The 16,759-nt window shown below is 41.6% G+C and overlaps 1 pseudogene; it reads left to right on the top strand.

Annotated features, from left to right (window-relative positions):
• Positions 1-857: 857 nt before the first annotated feature.
• LOC105875082 (small ribosomal subunit protein eS8-like) lies at positions 858-14,344 on the top strand (annotated as a pseudogene).
• Positions 14,345-16,759: the final 2,415 nt, after the last annotated feature.

Raw genomic sequence — 16,759 nt, 5'->3', positions numbered from 1 at the left:
CACCTAGCATGATGAGATAGGAAACTCTAAGTCCTGACTCAAAACCATGGCCAAGAATGGAGATTCCAACACCAACAGAACTTTGTGCTTGCTCACTTGGGTGTCAGCCACAATTTCAGTGTAGAATGTTTATAATTCAGTTTGGTCAATCTTTTCCTAATTTTTTTCTTAATCAAGATTGCAGGGGTGTGCCCTCATCACTGTTTTCCACAAATCTGTTAGCATACAAAGGCCTTTGTTTCTCATTGGCACCTGTGGCTTCTTGAGTTTATTCAGTGACTTTCTTAAAAAGCACTTTCACCAATTTAAATATTGGAATCATTGTCCAAATGGTTAGAAGACCCAGGAGTTTTGTATTTTTATTAATTTTTTGATACTGAAGAATTGCATGCTAGTCTAACAGCTTAGTTTGTGCTGATGAATGTTGGAATTATCTTGAAGCCGCTCAAAACATTGGGAATGGCAGACCGACTCTGGGTCCGACTGGCTGGTGCCAACAGGGGCGCCTGGCTGTGCTGGGGCCATGGGGTGGGCCTGGCTGTCCAAGCTTTTCCACTGGGTACTCATGACTGCTGGTGCTCGTGCTTCACCTGCCAGGTTCCCTAGGATAACTCATTAAAGAACAAATAACAGACTCCAAACCAACTGGCTTTGCTGACTGATATTTTAGGACCTGTTTTTAAAAGTGTTCTGTCCTAATTAAGGATGATGGTTTATCCAATTCCAAAGATTTACCAAAAATCTAAGATAAGGATATCACCATGATGTTTGAAAGGAATGTATCCCTTGATTGCCATGTCAGGGTAGCATTTATGAGCTTGGATTATCTGGCTAATACATGCACTTGTAAGGAGACAATGGTCTCCGGGCTGGCCAGGTGGCTATTACAGGAACCCATGCAGATCCTGGAGTGTGAGGCTCAGGTTGCCGAGTCCCGGCTGCAGGTGAGCTGGTGAGGTTGGAGTAGCAGTGTGCTGCCATCTTCTGGCCACGTTGTAGAATTCATCAGAGGCGGCTACAGTGTTACTGTGTCTGGAGCTTTTTATAAAATTACCACGGGATTCAGTAGTGCTGGGGTTTGGTGGGTCTTCTTACCTTGTCTCTACGTGAATTCTGATGAGCTATGTCTAAGGACAGAGTTGAGATGGTATAACAGTGAGTGACTAGTCAGGAGAGCAGAAACCACCCTAGGTGGTTCCAACAGAGGGAATTTAAATATAAGGGATTGATTACAACAGTGTTTGAAGGGCAAAAAAGGACATAAAGTTATTCAGGGATTAGTGGCAACAGAATTCTCTATCACCTCTAAGGTGGCATAGGGGGCAGCGGTGTTGCCCATGGCCCCTGGAGCCGGAGTGAGTGAGAAGCTGGGAGCTGTGTGCTGGCTGGTGCCACAGGTGCCTGGCACCTGGCCCCACCACCGAGGCCAGGGCACCCTGCTGCCCCATTGAATGGCACCACCAGGAAAAGAGGGTTCAAGCCCCTCTTACTCTGAGACCGCCCATACCCCAGGCTCCCCAAGACCTCAGGCCGCTAGAAGCCCAGGGAGTGGAGAGACAGGAGTCCTGCCCTGGGAGGCAGGAGACCTGGGTTCTGGTTCCTCCTCCCCGACTGGGCCTCTGGGAAAAAGGGCAGAGATGTTCTGGCCTGTGGCAGGAGCCACCCTGTGTCATGGGGTTGGATGATCCCAAGCTGGCACCTGGCAGGATTTAATGAGGAAATGTTTGGCAAGGCAGGAAACAGATCATGAACTGGAAACCACGTGGCTGGAGGGAGTTTAATGAGGGGACTCCTTGGAGAGCTGTGGGCATAAGGGAAGCCAACCAGGGTTGGGGAAGTGCAGTTGTTCTCAGCCCTCAGCTACAAGGGGCAGGGACAGAGCAGTCATCAGGACCAGTGGGGCTGTGGCTGAAGGAGGAAACTTTCAGGGGAGGATGCTGATAATTACTCCGGCCTCTTGCCCCTCCCGCTGCCCAGACTCCAATCCAGTTGGCCAACTCCCGACCTGGTTGGCCAAGCCACCTAAAGCCAGAGGGCAGGGGAGCCCGTCTGGCGCAGATGGGAGGGCAGCTTTTGGAGTGCTGAGCGGTGGGCAGGTGGGCAGAAAGGGCCTGGTGCTGCCTCCAGCTGAGCACCTACAGCCCTGGGAGGCACCCAGTAGGTGCTTTGTCATTCAAAGCCTCCGGGAGACTGCCATCTCAGGAGTTGGTTCCGGCCTCCCAGCTCCTAGGATTTCCCACCATACCCCATGCCCTGGTGCTCCGTGGGAGGTGCTGCACAGTCGACCTGAAGGATCTTGGAAACCCCAACTTTTTAGGGCTGATGGGGCCTCCTCACTCTCTCTCCAGATTGGGTGGGATGTTGGGTGTGCAAATAGCAACCCAAGGAAGACATGCATTTAGCAGGGCAAGGCACGGACCCATCCAAAGGTGAGGGAGGCCAGGGCACCTGTGTTCCTCGCACCCCGACATGTGTGCAGCGCCCCAAAGCCCCCATGCAGAGAGGACCCCTCTCGCCTACGCCCACCCGGGCTGCTGACCGGAGTGGAGGCGGCAGAGCTCCCCGTGTGGGGTAGCGTATTTGTGCACATTGTGTGTGGGCGGGTGGCTGGCCCTGGGGATGGGGAAGGCTCTGCTCCCTGACGAATGAGTGATGCCCTGGTGGAAAGCCCCATGGACTTGGGGCTTGAAAAGTGGGCCTTTAGGCCAGGCCCTGGCACTGACCTCCTTGGGACAGCTGTCTCTTTTCCAAGCCTCCAGTTCCTCTTGTGTAAGATGCAGGTCCCTAACCACCTTTCCAGACGTGAAAGCTGTCACAGGAGGAGGAAGGGCCCTGGTGACCCTCACAGCTTCTCCCTGGGATTGTTGCAATGCAATTCTGAGCAGGCTGACTCACAGTAAGCTGACAACACCACGTTAGAGACCCCAGCCCGACCCAATCAGACCCAGTTTGGGTGACATGATAACTGCATCTTGGGGTGGCATGAGGTCACCTTGCCTGTCCTCTCTTGCTGTAGCCTGCTGTCACCCACCACAGCCTGCCAGCCAAGTCTCACCCGAAGTGATACTAGCCTGGGAACATCAGGGATAACTTCTGTGGAAGCCCCCTTCCTCATTTCTCTTTCAACACACTTTGAAAAATTTCTCTTCATTTTTCTTCTATTTCATATCTTTCTCCTATATCATCTTATTTTCTATTTTTCTCATTATTTTTTCATTTCCTTCTTTCATTATCCATTGCTGTTCTTTTTTTCTTTTTTAAATTTCTTTATTTTTTTGAAATAGAGTCTCACTCTGTTGCCCTGAGTAGAGTGCCATGACGTCAGCCTAGCTCACAGCAACCTCAAACTCCTGGACTCAATGGCTCCTTTGCCTCAGCCTCCTTTTTTTTTTTCTTGTCCGCCACCCCCCTCAGCCTCCTGAGTAGCTGGGACTACAGGCACACATCACAACACTTGGCTATTTTTCTATTTTTAGAAGAGATGGGGTCTCAAATTCCTGACCTCAACCAATCCTCCTGCTTCTGCCTCCCAGAGTGCTAGGATTACAGGTGTGAGCCACCATGCCTGGCCATTGCCGTTTTCTTATACTTCCTTTTCTTATCCATCACGCCCCTTTTTTATTTTTAACTAAGTCCATTGCATTTTTATTCTCTTTACTTCCTTTTTTTTCTTTGTAAAGGAATTTTACTCTCAAAACTTTACCAATCGTTTCACTTTTGTTTCTCCGACCTCTATTTATTCTAATTTTCCTAGTCTTTTTCTGACATACCGCAGCAATTTGGTCAAATATTGCTAGAGCCAGACACCCTGGGTTGAGCCCAGCTCTGCCTCCCAGCAGGGGCTGACCTTGGGCAAGGCCCTCAGCCTCTCCTCTGTCAAACGCGTGTCTCTGAAGGGTGACACACGCCAACGCCTGTGCAGTGCCTGGGTGGCGCCGGCCCACAGCGCTCCAGGTAGAAGGGCTTGCTGTCACTATCTGCCTGTTGTCACCTACTCGCTGCTCAGTTTCAGTCCTATCTTCCACCCCCAAGCACTCCCCTCAGACTGCTCCTATTTCCTCTTGGTCTCCTTTGGATTCATCTACTGTTCTCTTACCCTCTCCATTCAGCTTGCCCTATACCCTCGTTTCCAGCTTTTCCTACGCTTAGAAATTACGGAGTTTCATTTTAATGTTCACATTCTCACTTCTTGTCTCATGTCTTTAACATGATTCATGTCTGTTTATTCCACGACTGCAGCACACAGATCTCTCTTTTCTTTTAAATCTCTTTTCCTCTCCCCACTTCCCACCCATTTATCCCTCCCTTTAGGTAAACTGGCTGATATCCTTCCACTGCCTCTTTCTCCTCGGTTGTCTTGTGCTTCCCTGGCTCTCCTGCTCTACAAACCCATTTCTTCTGGAATTTCTTTTCTGATATTGTTCCCCTATTTTTGTTTCCTTTCTCTCCTCTCATCTTTCTACATTTTCTGTTGTGAAATTCCTTCTCCCCACCTCTGTGTCTTTGAATTAATTCTTCCTTCTTATTTATCGTTTACTCCTTCTGTGCTTTAATCTTAGCTGCTGATGCTTCACCCTAGGTCGTGTTCCTCTTGTGTTTCCATTTTTACTCTATGCATTGCTGTCAACGCAACCTCCTTTGCCATCTCTCCACTCTTGATGCTCTCTGCCTTATACTCCACCCCCACCGTTTTGCGCTTTTTCCAATATTTGACTTTGACTTTGCACTCTATGATTTTTCCATTGATAGTTTCCAGTTATCCCCTCCTTTATTTCACACACTAATAAGAATTTGTTGAGCATCTCCTAGGTGACACACGCTGAAGGCTCAGAATCAAAGCTGCACCTCAACAGTCTGACTCAATTTTAGTGGAAAGAGCAGAAAAATAATTTCAATATGGTGTGGATGATGCCACATTAGACAAAGGCACAAGATTTAAAAGAAGATTATATGGAACATTATGTGTCTACCCTCTTCATTTTTATATACGAGCCTTCTAAAGGTTTTCTCTTTCCTCTTTGTAATTTTTTTCTTTGTCTTTGCTATTTTACCCTATTTAATATTTTCTTATCCTTAACAGAAAATATTTAAAATGTGTAAAGGAAAATTTAGAGTACTATAAAATTTATATTAATGAACTTCTATATGAATAAAGACATAATGTTTCTGTATAGAAAATTTAATCTTACATTATAAGTTTTAGGAATTACAGTTGTAATCACAAGTATTATATTTGGGACAGGGAGCAGTGGCCATGCCTGTAATCCTAGCACTTAGGGAGGCTGAGGCAGGAGGACTGCTTGAGGCCAGGAGTTCAAGACCAACCTGGGCAACATAGTGAAACCCCATCTCTACAAAAATTTTTTAAAAATTAGCCATATGTGGTAGTGGCTACCTGTAGTCCTCATGAAGCTGAGGAAGGAGGATTGCTTGAGCCCAGGAGTTCAAGGTTGCAGTGACCTATGATGGCAGCCTGGATGACAGGGCAAGACTCTGTCAATTAAAACAAAAAGATTTGAGAGCATTTATAAAAATAAGAATTGCTTATTGCAGAAAACATGTAAAAGGAATTATAGAGAACATTTTTCAATTTAAATATTCATAATTCTATCATATAAAGGTGAGCACATTTAACTTTTTTTTTTTTGAGACAGAGTCTCACTTTGTTGCCCAGGCTAGAGTGCTGTGGTGTCATCCTAGCTCACAGCAACCTCAGACTCCTGGGCTCAAGCGATCCTACTGCCTCCACCTCCCAAGTAGCACAGCCTCAAGACGAAAGTCTGGGAGAGGCTCAAGAGCAACAGACACAGAACTCCTCCCTAGAAGGTAGAGCTATTCAGATTATCTTTTGCTTGGTGGCATGTTTTGTTAGTTTTGAAGAAGTTACTTCCATATTGTGTATTTATCTATGGCATCTCAAAAAGATATTAATCTACAAGGTGTCATTTCCTGTTACTCAACTTCCTGTTGATTAGCCTTTGGGTGCTAAGCAACAGTGACAGTAGAATCCAGAAAGTGCTGTGTGCTCTTATAAGGATAAGGGCCCAAAAACAGCTAATTGATGGATATCACTCCAACTCTTCCTGCTGATCCAAGGATCCCATGTGTAGGAGACTCTCACTGCAAAGCAAGATTCTACTCAAGGATATTTTAATGGACACATAGTCACTCTCCAACATTCTGACACATTCAATTCCAATAGAGCTGTGTTTATTATTTTTTGATTGTTTATTATTTTTTTTGAGACAGAGTCTTGCTTTGTTGCCCAGGCTAGAGTGAATGCCATGGTGTCAGCCTAGCTCACAGCAACCTCAAACTCCTGGGCTCAAGCAATCCTCCTGCCTCAGCCTCCCGAGTAGCTGGGACTACAGGCATGCGCCACAGTGCCTGGCTGATTTTTTCTATACATATATATATTAGTTGGCCAATTAATTTCTTTCTGTTTATAGTAGAGATGGGGTCTCGCTCTTGCTCAGGCTGGTTTCAAACTCCTGACCTCGAGCAATCCACCCACTTCGGCCTCCCAGAGTGCTAGGATTATAAGCATGAGCCACCATGGCCAGCCTATTTTTTGATTGTTTAAGTAGAGCTATGCTAAGACTGGTTGAAGATAGAAGATTGCATTTTTACTTGTCAACAGAAGTAAAATTATAATCTGAAGACAATATTACTTGAAATAAATTCGTTGAGGCATAAGACATCTAAATGTGCTATCTTTTTTTGTAATTCAGTATAGTATTAAATGCACTGATAATGAAATCTTGGTTTTGTTATGGTACATTAGGAACCAAGGCTCTCTTCCATTATTGTAATCCCTGCAGTGGTATCAGAGAAGACCTGAAAACATTAACTCTTTTGTTAAATTAACATGACAACCTAACATGATTCAGATTAACTTTCACTTAGAGCAAATAATTTACAGCTGGAGTTTCCCAATTTTTGTAAATTCTCCATTATAAAAGAAATACATATAAACATCAAAGATCTCAATCTTAATAAAGTATTATACGACTTTATGATATAATTATTCTAAAAGGAGGGATTTCTAATTACTTGGGAATTTCGTTACAGGGAAATATATAGAATGTTCTAGAATTTAATACTTGATTAATCAGAGAGTTCATGAAGTGTTAAAAAGAATGAAACCCTCTTTAATTCCTGAAAGACTAAGGTTTCCTTGGGATTTACTTCTTCCTTCCAGTACTTACTGATCCATGGCCAGATCGCATATAATCTCATAAAATTAAATTCATAAAAATGTTCTACCTTTTGTATGATCTGCACTGACATAGCCCTAGTCACTATGTGGCTGGGTTGGATCCTTGTACTGTGTGCTGAAAGTTTGAGAAATGCAACACCGTAATAGATTCAGCATGCCTTCTTTACAATGCTGAAGTTGGTATAATGTGTCGTGGCGTCAGCCTAGCTCACAGCAACCTCAAACTCCTAGGCTCAAGCAATCCTTCCGCCTCAGCCTCCCAAGTAGCTGGGACTATAGGCATGGGCCACTATGCCTGTATATATATGCCAACTATATATATTAGTTGGTCAATTAATTTCTTTCTATTTATAGTAGAGACAGGGTCTCGCTCTTGCTCAGGCTGGTTTCGAACTCCTGACCTTGAGCAATCCACCTGCCTCGGCCTCCCAGAGTGCTAGGATTACAGGCGCAAGCCACCACGCCCTGCATAATGCATTCTTTAAAGCATAAGTTTTTCCAAACGGCCAATGGATATATGAAAAGGTATATAATGTCACTAATCAGGGAAATGCAAATCAAAATCACAATGAGATATCCCCTCACACCTGTTAGGATGGCTATTATCAAAAAGAGATAAGTATTGGGGAAGATGTGGAGAAAAGGGAACCCTTGTACACTCTTGGTAGCAATGCGTGTATAGTCATTATGGAAAATAGTATGGCGCTTCCTTAAAAAATTAAAAATAGAGGCTCATGCCTGTAATCTCAGCACTCTGCGAGGCTGAGGCAGAGGATCCTTTGAGCTCAGGAGTTTGAGCTCAGGACCAGCCTAAGAGCGAGACGACATTTCTACTAAAAAAAATAGAAATTATCTGGACAACTAAATATATATATATAAAAATTATCCGGGCATGGTAGTGCATGCCTGTAGTCCCAGCTACTCGGGAGGCTGAGGCAGAAGGATTGCTTGAGCCCAGGAGTTTGAGGTTGCTGTGAGCTAGGCTGATGCCACGGCACTCTAGCCCAGGCAACAGAGTGAGACTCTGCCTCAAAAATGAAATATATATATATAAATAGAACCACCATATGATCCAGCAGCCCCACTTTTGGGTATATATCCAAAGGAAATGAAATCAGTATGCTAAAGAGACATCTGCACTCCCATGTTCATTGCAGCAGCATTCACAATAGCCAAGATATGGAAATAACCTAAGTGTCTGTCAATGGACAAAGAAAATGTAGTATATATATGTATATAATACCATATTCAGCCATAACAAATGATATCATGCCATTTATGACAACTTAGATGAACCTGAAGAACATTATGCTACGTGAAATAAATCAGACACAAAGACAAATACTGTATGGTCTTACTTATATGTAGAATCTAAAAAAGTTGAACTCACAGAAGCAGAGAGTAGAATGGTTGTTGCCAGGGGCTGAGGATAGGACAGTGGGGAGATGTTGGTCAGAGAGCACAAACTTATAGTAAGATGAGGAAATTCTGGGGATCTAACATACAGCATGATGATTATAGTTAATGCTGTATTGTTTACTTGAAATTTGCTGAGAGTGGATCTTGTGTCCTCACTTTTACCCTATACACATGTGCACACACACAAATACTTGGTATGTGTGAAGGATAACTAAATTGATTGTGGTAATCATTACACAATGCATATGTGTATCAAATCATCACATTGTACACTTTTTCTTTTTTCTTTAAAGTCATTGCCTTTGCATATATACAAATATTTATTAATTATACCTCAATAAAACTGAAAAAAAAAAAAAGAATGACTTAATTTTTTTTTTGAGACAGAGTCTCGCTTTGTTGCCCAGGCTAGAGTGCCATGGCGTCAGCCTAGCTCACAGCAACCTCAAACTCCTGGGCTCAAGCAATCCTACTGCCTCAGCCTCCCGAGTAGCTGGGATGACAGGCATGCACTACCATGCCCAGCTAATTTTTTCTAAATATATTAGTTGGCCAATTAATTTCTTTCCATTTATAGTAGAGACAGGGTCTCGCTCTTGCTCAGGCTGGTTTCGAACTCCTGACCTCAAGCAATCCGCCCACCTCAGCCTCCCAGAGTGCTAGGATTACAGGCGTGAGCCACCACGCCTGGCCAAGAATGACTATTTGAAACAGCAATAACGTTTTAAGGGGTTTATGATATAATGGAAGTACAAAATATAAAAATACCAAAAAAGGAAGAAAAAGTTATACTTTTTTTTTATTTCAGTATATTATGGGGGTACAAATGTTTTGGTTATGTATGTTGCCTTGCCTCCCCTCACCGAGTCAGAGCTTCAAGCGTGTCCATCGCCCAGGTGGTGCGTGTCACACTCATTATGTATGTATATACCCATCCCCTCCTCCTTCCCCCTCCCACCTGCCCGACACCCAATAAATGTTATTTCTATATGTGCACTTAGGTGTTGATCCGTTAATACCAATTTGCTGGTGAGTACATGTGGTGCTTGTTTTTCCATTCTTGGGATACTTCACTTAGTAGAATAGGTTCCAGCTCTATCCGGGAAAATACAAGAGCTAGATCACCATTGTTTCTTCTTTTTTTTTTTTTTTTTTTTTTGAGACAGAGTCTCACTTTGTTGTCCAGGCTAGAGTGAGTGCCGTGGCGTCAGCCTAGCTCACAGCAACCTCAAACTCCTGGGCTCAAGCGATCCTTCCATTGTTTCTTATAGCTGAATAGTACTCTATAAATTGTTTTAAAAATTTAAAATTTTTAATTCATTTTTTAGAGGCAGGATCTTGCTCTGTTGCCCAGGCTGGAGTACAGTGGCATGATTATAGCTCACTGCAGCCTTGAACTTCTCGGCTCAAGTGATCCTCCTGCCTTGGCTTCCCAAGTAGACTACAGGCCCATGCCAACACACCCCGCTAATTTTAAAAAGTTTTGTAGAGTTGGGGGTCTTGTTGCCTAGGCTAGTCTCAAACTCCTGGCCTCAAAGGATTCTATTGTCTCGGCTTCCCAAATGCTAGGATTACAGGCATAAGCTGCCGTGTCTGGCCTACCTCCCTTTAACCTAAATTATTTGGGAATCACAGATTCTTGTGGGATCCTACTTATTCCTGTTTTCTTTGGCAAATGACATTCTTTGTATATGGTTCTACATATTTCTTCCTCTATATCACCTTCTACCTTGGTCTCCACTGCCCTCACATTACCTTTAGAATCTATTATCTCTTATAATCAAGACAGTAGCTTAACTAGATCTCCTAAGTCACTATAACTACTTTTATATCAATTTTACAAAAGGCAATGAAAAGTTTCTTTTAAAAGCATAGGTCTAAAAAGGGGTTGTTTTTTTTTTGCTACATTGCTAAAAACAAAACAAAATCCAAAGTACTCAAAATCTTACCATTGTACTTAGTATGTGTTAAATATTTGGATTATATTCTGCAAATGTCTTCACAATTTGACACTTCCTCAACACTCCTCATCATTGATTTCAGCCACAGACTGACTTTGTCTCTGAAATAAACCAAACACATGACTGCCTCACCTTTCCCAGGTGTTTATAATGCCTAACGCGATGTCTTCTCTACTCAACCTGTTCTCCATAGAGCATTCATTGGGCTTCCTTTCCTTTATTCTGCTGGTCACAGCTTCAGGTTTATTCCCACAGAGAGGGGACAGTGGGTACTGCCCTCTGGGGAAATCTCTCGTTGAGATGATATTCCCATGAGAGTATGATCCCCTCTCTGATTATCTTTCTTCTACCCTCCCCAAAGACAGGAGAGCAGTGTCTCGGGCTTGAATGTTACTGTTCTCCCCTAGAACTCCAAATCCTTAGCTAGCGATACAAGGACAGCTGGGTAGCTCTTTGGATGTCCATCACAGTGGCTATGGTGATATGCAAATTGAAACTTTCCTGTGGTTTTAGCATTTGATATATTTTCTATTTCCTAGCCGTCATGAGCACCTTTATTCCCATCTATATTCTAAGCCTCTTCTAACCATCTCTAATTCTTAACCTCTATGTGTTTTGTACACATTCCTTTTTTGCTTAAATTTCACAGAATGTGTTTTTGGTTGCTTATAGGCAAGAACACTGACTGGTATAAATGGTTCACTTTTTTTTTGTTTTGTTTTTTGTTTTGAGACAAAGTCTTATTCTGTTGCCCAGGCTAGAGTGCCATGGCATCAGCCTAGCTCACAGCAACCTCAAACTCCTGGGCTCAAGCAATCCTTCTGCCTCAGCCTCCCGAGTAGCTGGGACTACAGGCATGTGCCACCATGCCCTGCTAATTTTTCCTATATATTTTAGTTGGCCAATTAATTTCTTTCTATTTATAGTAGAGATGGGGTCTCATTGGTTTCGAACTCCTGACCTTGAGCGATCGGCCCATCTCGGTCTCCCAGAGTGTGATGCCTTCACTTTTAAACGAGGCTTGATCTAAATTCACAATCTCAATTTTCCCCCATAATATGCTTCCCTTGAATGGTTTGGAATTGTATATTTGTGTGACCATTCATATTTTACTTTCTTAGTACCCTATACTCACTGTGATGGCAGGAACAAAGGATAAGTTGTTCCACACTGTATCTGTGTGGAGCCTGTCCATGGTCTCTGTCACAGTGCCTAATTCGCTGTAGATAATTAAGTCAATACTTCTTAATGTCACTAAAATAAATATTCTGGGCTTGCAAACACAATTATCTTTACTACATTGAGGAAGATGATGCAAGGTTAATTCCATTAGTTTCCATTTTACATATGCAAAGAATACATCACCACATTGCTGAATTTAGCATAGTTTGACACCATGTGTACTATGCTCACATTATCACATATTGCCTTGCAGATATACCTGCCAACAGAAAAAACAAGATCAGTAAGACAAAAGAGCAAGTAGGTATATCCATTGTTGATACTAAATTAGAACTTGACTAAAACAGGAATATTCTTCCCAAATTAAATCGGTCCTTTGATCACACTCTTAGATTTGATTTTGAATAACTGCATAAATTTCACAAAGTTACATTGATTATCATTTGCAGGAGCAGCAATTCCAACCTGCTCTGACATCACTGCCAGAAATTCTCAATATCTCTGATTTGAAAGATTATCTGGCTTAATGACTAGAGAGAAAGGATTTTTATTTTAAAATAGAATTCTTCTCCTTTTTGACAATACCTGCTCTACTCCAAGTGACTACCATAAAAAGTGACATATCTCCCTCCCCATTGAGAGATGTGGAAATGGTGGGACGTCCCCTGGCAATGATTCTCATTCTGTATTAATGAGGTGGCACTTTTATTCCTCTCCACTAGGAGCTCAGAAACTGTATGGGGTAGAGCCCTATTGATAATCCCTGCCTTGCACTAATCTAAGCAAAGTTGGCTCCTGTCCCCCTCCCCACCTGGGCTTGCAGGCACTGTGAAATGGAACCCTGTTGGCCATCTCCTCCCCTGAAGTAAGGTGATTAGAACTGGCATCCCTTCCTCTCCCCACCAACCACTGCAGAGACAAGTAGTAGCTGAAAACTTTCCCAAATTGGTAAATTTACAGATTTAAAAAGCTGATCAAATCCAAACACGTTAAACAGGTAAAAAAAACCCTCACACTAGACACCTCATAATCAAATTTCTGAAAGTTAAAGACAAAGAAAATAACTTGAAATCAGCCAGAGAAAAATGACACATTATCTATAGAGGTACAAAGATTACAATAACAATGGATTTCTCATCAGACATCATGGAAGCCAGAAGGAAGTAGCATAACATTTTTTAAATGCTGAAAGAAAAGAAGTTAATACACCAGTTAAAAGAGTGTAGAAAGACCCAAAATAGCCAAAGCCATCTTGAGCAAAAAGAACTAGGGTAGAGGCCTTACACTGCAGGATTTTAATATATATTACAAAGCTATAGTAATCAAAACAGCATAGTATTGGCATAAAAAACAGATACATTGACCAGTGGAATAGAATAAAAAGCTCAGAAATAAACTCACATTTATGATCAATTGCTTTTTGACAAAGGTGTCAAGAATACACAATGGAGAAAGGACAGTTTCTTCAATAAATGGTGTTCAGAAAATTGGGTATCCACATGCAGAAGAATAAAAATAGACCCTTATCTTACTCTTTATACAAGAATCAACTCAAAATGGATTAAAGACAAATGTAAGACCAGACACTGTAAAACCACTAGAAGAACACATAGGAGAAAAGCTCCATGACATTGATCTAGGCAGTGATTTCTTTCTTTATCTTTTTCTTTACAAAGATATCACTGTTTTGTTTTTTTTTTTTAAATATTTTTAATTATGGGCACATAATGATTGTATATATTTATAGGATACATGTGATATTTTGGTACAGGCATACAATGTGTATTAATTGAATCAGGGTAATTGGGATATCTATCACCTTAGACATTTATCATTTCTTTGTGTTAGGAACATTCCATTCCATAAGTAATGATTACTTGGACATGACCCTAAAAGCACAGGCAACAAAAGCAAAAATAGAGAAATGAGATTGCATCAAACTAAAAAGCTTCTGGCTAAGCAACGGGCATCTCTCGGGACAACTGGAACAAACACTGCAAGACCAGGGGCAAAAGAAAGCCTTACCACAAGAAGTGAAGTATGAGCTGGGATGCCCCACTGCTAACATTAAGATTGGCCCTCATCAAATACATGTGTGTGGAGGTAACAAGAAATACTGTGCCCTGAGGCTAGACACAGGGAACTTCTCTTGGGGCTCAGAGTGTTGTACTCACAAAACAAGGATCACTGATGTTGTCTACATTGTGTCCAATAATAATCTGGTCTGCACCAAGACCCTGGTGAAGAACTGCATTATGCTTAATAACAGCACACTGCACCAACAGCGATACAAGTCCCACTGTGCATTGCCCCTGGGCTGCAAGAAGGGGGCCAAACAGACTCCCAAGGAAGAAGAAATTTTAAATTAAAACAATCCAAAAATATTCAGAAGAAATATGATGAAAGGAAAAAGAATGCCAAAATCAGAAGTCTCCTGAAGGAGCAGTTCCAGCGGGACAAGATTCTTGTGTGCATTGCATCAAAACCAGGCCAGTGTGGCTATGTGCTACAGGGCAAGGAGCTAGAGTTCTATCTGAGGAACTCATTCCTCTTGTCTAATTGAAACTGAGTTCTGGTGATCTATTGCACAGTATGGTGACTATAGTTAATGATAATGTATTACATAATTCAAAATAGCTAAAAGAGGCTGGGTGTGGTGGCTCACGCCTGTAATCCTAGCACTCTGGGAGGCTGAGGCAGGCAGATTGCTCGAGGTCAGGAGTTTGAAACCAGCCTGAGACCCCGTCTCTACTAAAAAAAAAATAGAAAGAAATTAATTAACTAAAAATATATATACAAAAAATTATCCGAGCATGGTGGCACATGCCTGTAGTCCCAGCTACTCAGGAGGCTGAGGCAGTAGGATTGCTTGAGCCGAGGAGTTGGAGGTTGCTGTGAGCTAGGCTGACACCATGGCATTCACTCTAGCCTAGGCAACAAAGTGAGACTCTGTCTCAAAAAAAAACCCAAAAAATAGCTAAAAGAGGATTTTAAAAGTGTTTTTGCCATAAATAAATGATGGATATGTTAGTCTGATTTGACCATTCCATAATATATCCATGTAACAAAATGTCACATTGTACCCCATAAATATAATTTTTTTTGCCTATTAAAAAAACTTAATGGGCCAGACACTGTGGCTTATGCCTGTAATCCTAGCACTCCAGGAGGCTGAGGCGGGTGGATCATTTGAGCTCAGGAGTTTAAGACCAGAATGAGAAAGAGTGAGACCCCTTTCTCTACCAAAAATAGAAAAAATTAGCCGGGCATGGTGGCACATGCCTGTAGTCCCAGATACTTGGGAGCCTGAGGCAGGAAGATCGCTTGAGCCCAGGAGTTTGAGGTTGCTGTGAGCTAGGCTGATGCCACAGCATTCTAACCAGGGCAACACAGTGAGACTGTGTCTCAAAAAAAAAAAAAAAAAAAAAATTAAAAAAGACTTAAAAAACCCAGAGATTAGCATAGTGGGGAAAAAAGCACTACCCAACTAGATGCTGTCTACAAGAAACTCACTGCAAATATAATGCTATAAGTAGGTTGGAAGTAAAAAAAAGTGGAAAACAATGTAACATGCAGGAATTAAAAGAAAGCAGGAGTGACTAAATTAATATCAGGTAAAGTAGACCTCAAAGCAAAGAAGATTGTCAGGGATTCCATCAATTATTGAGAGAAAATTATTGAATTTCCTAACTGTAATTATAGATTATTCACCCTTCCTGTTTTATATTAGTTTTTACTTCAGGTATTTTGCAGCTCTGTTATTTGATGCATATACATTTGGGATTAATATGTTGTCTTGGTTAATTGGCCCTTTTATTTTTGTACAATATTCCTTGGTCCCTGGTAATCTTCTTTCCTCTTTTATATCCTTTCTGAATTTCAGTGTAGTGGTTCCATCAATTAATGAGAGAAAATTGTTGAATTTCCTGACTGTAATTATAGATTATTCCCCCTTTCTATTATATTAGTTTTTACTTCAAGTATTTTGCAGCTCTGTTATTTGATGCATACACATTTAGGATTAATATGTCATCTTGGTTAATTGGCCCTTTCATTTTTGTGTAATGATCATAACCAGTTTTATAAATTGTCCTTTATAAAACATTGTACCCAACAGAGAATAATACACATTCTTTTCAAACAGGCATGGAAGATTCACCAAGACAGACTATATCCTGTATCATAAAACAAACTTTAACGAATGTAAAAGAATAAAGAACATATGGAGTATGCGCTCTAACCATAATTGACTTAAAATAGAAATCAATAACAAAAAGATCACAATAAAATCTCCAAACATTTGGAAATTAAATACTTTTTTTTTGAGACAGGGTCTTGCTCTGTTGCCTAGGCTAGAGTGTAGTGGTGCAATCATTAGCTCATTACACCCTTGAACTCCTGGTCTCTGGTGATACTGCTGCCTCAGCCTCCTGAGTAGCTGGGACTACAAGTACACATCACCACGCCTGGATAATTTTTATTTTTTGTAAAGACAGAGTCTTGCTACTGGCCAGGCTGGTCTCAAACTCCTGGGCTCAAGTGATTCTCCCACCTCAGCCTCCCAAAGTGCTAGGATTACAGACATGAGCCACCACACCTGGCCTGGAAATTAAACACACTTTAAAATAATCCATGATTCAAAGAGGAAAAGGAAATTAAAAAGTATATGGAACTGAATGAAAATGAAAATCAAACTCTGTGGGTTGCAGCTAAAGCAGTGCTTAGTGAGGGAATTTAGAGCATCAAATGCATATATTTAAAAAGAAGAGAGGTCTCAAATCAATCAAGCTTCTATTTTAAGACACTAGAAAAAGAATAAAATAAAGCAAGCAGAAATAAAGATAAAGATAGGAGCTGACAGATAAAATTGAAACCAGCAAAAGTAAAAAATGAAACCAAAAACTATTTGAAAAGATAATTAAAATTGATAAACCTCTAGTAAGACTTACAAAGAAAAAAGAGAAGGCACAAATTACCA

The sequence above is a fragment of the Microcebus murinus genome, chromosome 1, assembly GCF_040939455.1.
Source record: "Microcebus murinus isolate Inina chromosome 1, M.murinus_Inina_mat1.0, whole genome shotgun sequence".
NCBI classification, from domain to species: Eukaryota; Metazoa; Chordata; class Mammalia; order Primates; family Cheirogaleidae; genus Microcebus; species Microcebus murinus.
This window is presented reverse-complemented; position numbering and strand designations above follow the sequence as displayed.